This window comes from Helianthus annuus, chromosome 11 (genome assembly GCF_002127325.2).
Source record: "Helianthus annuus cultivar XRQ/B chromosome 11, HanXRQr2.0-SUNRISE, whole genome shotgun sequence".
Taxonomy (NCBI): Eukaryota; Viridiplantae; Streptophyta; class Magnoliopsida; order Asterales; family Asteraceae; genus Helianthus; species Helianthus annuus.
In genome coordinates, this window is record NC_035443.2 from 91,919,104 (window position 1) to 91,922,964 (window position 3,861).

The 3,861-nt window shown below is 36.3% G+C and overlaps 1 long non-coding RNA gene across 1 annotated transcript; it reads left to right on the top strand.

Annotated features, from left to right (window-relative positions):
* The first annotated feature begins 2,437 nt into the window (after positions 1-2,437).
* LOC110891693 lies at positions 2,438-3,341 on the top strand. The gene is made up of 3 exons (XR_002565486.2): positions 2,438-2,696; positions 2,769-2,873; positions 3,161-3,341. It is a non-coding gene; the product is annotated as an uncharacterized LOC110891693 (long non-coding RNA).
* Positions 3,342-3,861: the final 520 nt, after the last annotated feature.

The window sequence follows — 3,861 nt, forward strand, 5'->3', positions numbered from 1 at the left end:
AACTGTGAGATCGTCAACCCATCATAAACACCCGTGTTTTTCAAAATCATCAGATAAGTTCCCCACTCTTTCTGTGATAGTGCATCAGCCAACTTATCTACCCACTCTTCACAATCTTTTTCAACTCCCAACATCGACAATGAACGCACTAAGTGACAGTATCTCTCAATCAACTTCTTTGTATCCTCTCCCGGTAAGCTGCTGAACAGATCAAACTCTTTCTTAAGTAGCGCCTTCTTGCTCTTTATCATGTTTTCACTTCCCTCAAACTTAACTTTAAGAGCATCCCATATTGACTTTGCAGTTTTGTCATGCTGTAGCAGAATCAATATATCTTCTTTGATCGCTTGCTGCAACAAACTGATCATCATCTTCTCGGCTTTGTACATTACACGTTCTTGATCCGTGAACTCCGATAACTATTTGATAACCTGCAACTCCGTTCTAGGTAACACATACTTCTTCAATATACACTCCCATGATCTAAGATGGTTTGCCTGAACCCAGTTCTCGAACCGATCTTTCCACCCGTAGTATTCTTCGATACTCATCAACTTTGGGGACTTTTGGGTGGTTCCCGTCTCGTTCTCTAAATTCATGGCCTGAGCAATCGCAGCTAGACTAGACGAAGTAGCGAACGCGTTGTAAAACTCGGAATCCATAATGATTTTGCACGTTTTTCAATAACAGTGACAAATAAGCGAAACTATAATGATCTCAGAAGCGAAACTATAAAATGCACTTGAAGCGAAACTGTAGCTGACCAATGAAGCGGAACCTAATAAGCGAAACACCAAAACAGTCTCTTGAAGCGAAACCTTCACTTACTAATGCCAAACAAGCGGAACTAGTACACAGTTTCAAGTGGAACTGTCAAGCGAAACTTCCAAAATGTCAGTTGAAGCGAGACCTAGAAACGAAACTACCAAGAGTCCAAACAAGCGGAACCTAGTTCGAAGATGTTTTGACCCATTTTTAGTCCGAATTTTTGCATGAAACTTTCCAAGGTTTGTATTTGATCTATTTCGCACAATCTGTGAAATTTTGATCCAATTCTGACCGATAAAACTTTCCGATTTAATAAAAGAAGGGGTAGAAACAAGAAAACAAGATGAAATCCAGCTAATTTCTGTAGAAAACCTCCTCCCAAGCTCTGATACCACTTGTAGGATCGTGTTCTCGACCTAACGAGTCGTTCAGAGGCAATCTCCTATGTTTCAGATGCGGAATAATAAGAAACGTAGGTAGAAATAGCTTGTGCTTCACTTTAATCTACTGTTGTATTGATTTATCAACTTTTACAGCTCGAACATCACACCGGCAGCACCTTGGTATGGAAATCACACACGTTACAAATGAATTCGCTTCAATGGTATATATAGTGATCAGGTTTCGCTTGAGGTGACATGTTCACACAAGCGAAACCTTATGTGAACACTCAAGCGAAACCAATCAGTTGACATACAGGCGAAACCTTCTAAGACCATTTAAGCGAAACCTTCTCCTAAATACATACATTCTCCTATTTTCTCCTATATTGAGCCCTAATCTATACAAAACAATATATGACTCGATCCAAGACGAAATCAACAGATGTAGTGTACCAACAAATAGATTATGACCAGATTCTAACCACTAAATATATGATTATTTTGAAGTATTTAATGATATAAAACTTTGTTACAAAGTTTACTAATCTTGCATGTTGTACATGGTGCATTAGGAGTTGTAAAATACGTGAAATCACATGATTTATGTGACTTACACAAAACTGCACAAATCTGAATATAATCATCGTTTTAATCAGTAAATAACATGTGTGGTGTTAAAATGTGTTATGTGATTTAAACATGTGAATGTGAAAATATGTTAAGTTTTAACATGATAGAGGAAATTTAGACTATGCATGTACACTTTTGCGTTTTATGTAGTAGAAACGGTAAAATCGCTTTAAACGTGTAACTTGTTTGTCGGGCATGAAATTTGAATACATATGAGATATTTTATGTACACTTGCCTTAAAAATGACAAAATAAACAAGTTAACGAGATTACGCGTGTTTCGATAATAATTTAAGTGGTTTATGTATATATATTACGACGCGCAAATCGTAGATATATTACGTATAAACGGGTGTGTTAATGGATTTACATGATAACGGTCACCAATAAAATCGTTTAAGTTGCAAAATCTTAAATATATATATATATATATATATATATATATATATACTATCTATACTATATATAATATACATATCCAAAGGACTTCTTAAGGTCAATAAAATTTCCTTAAAACATCCCTAAAGCATAATATACAAGTCTTTTAAGCATCAAAAAAATCACTTTCCATTTATACCCTTCTACTAAAAAAAACACGGGATATCATTAGGGTTTCACCTTCTTTCATTTCAAAATCGCCCAATTCCCTGCTCTTCTCTCTCTGGCGATTCGAGAGATCTGGATCTAGGGTTTTTCCCCAGACGATTCAAGATCTAGCCTCTCATTTACACCAGATCGATAAACAAATCTCACTGTATTCTCCATTCAGATCTCAATCTCATCTCACACCTGCTCTCTCTCTCTCTCTCTCTCTCTCCTTAAACCTTGGTGATACGGCTGCTACTCAGAAGGATCTTATATCTGTTACTAGCGTCAATGTGTGGTGGTGGTTCTGCGACTCGGCAATGAGAACGGGTAATTTTTTTTGCTGAAAGTTTTCTCAGATCTGCTGTACTACCGTCATTTTTTTGAGGATTTTTGTTGTAGATGAAGACACGAGCCAATGAGGTTACACGACTAAGGAATATGACAACCAAAACTTTGCAGATCTGAGTTTTTAGAGGAATATTAACAGCCCAGATCTGTGTTCCGGTATGGAAAACTTTTAGTGCTTTACACATTAACTAACTTTATGGTATGTATACATGATAAATGTCACAAGCAGGGAAGTGTTGTAAACTTGTAATGTGCTGATCCAATTTTGCGTGGGTCTTCAGTTGGTTTTTGCTTATTTAGTATAATTGGAATATGCTAATATGTTTTAGTGATTACTGTGCTTAGCAGGTTTGTTGTATATCTATGTGAAACTGGAGTGTGTTTTATTGTACTATTGTTGCTTGTTATTGTAAAGCTATATAATATATCCTTTGGGCTTGCAGGTGGTTTCTGCAGAAGTCACACGTAACAAGCAATCTGGTCAATCTGAGGGTTATGGTTACATTGAGTTTGTTAACCGAGCAGCTGCAGAAAGGCATCTACAAGCATATAATAGTACTTTGATGCCCAATGTTGAGCAGCTCTTTAGGTTGAACTGGGCTTCCTTTGGTGTTGGTGAAAGAAACCAAGATGACACACCCGATTACACTATATCTGTGGCGGATTTGGCAGCTGATGTTACGGACGATACCTTACTGGAGATGAGTTATTGTATTCTGTTTAATCCTTCAAATATTGTCATGGTATACTTTCTCTTAACTTTTCTTAATAATATAGATTGCTTTGATTATATCTTGAATGATTCAAGTTGAATTGAGTTATTGTACACAAAGCTTGCAATTGTTGTTGAGTTGTGTTGAGAACTTATGATCCACTTATGCATACAGTTAAGTGTTTTGAACGTGTTTGATTCTGTTAGGTTTTGGATATGAATAGTTGCTCTATTATGTGTTGTTTTGTGCATCTGTTTAGAAATGGAGGTCTGTTTGGCTTGATTTGTGTAGATTCAAAATTATTATCAACATAGGGCATATTTGAGATATGAAGATTGAGTGATTGGTATATGTGTTACATCTCGCAAGTCGTGACAGAATGAGTGTTTGCTTTGCTCACATTATGAATTAAGAAGACTTTTATATGCTTA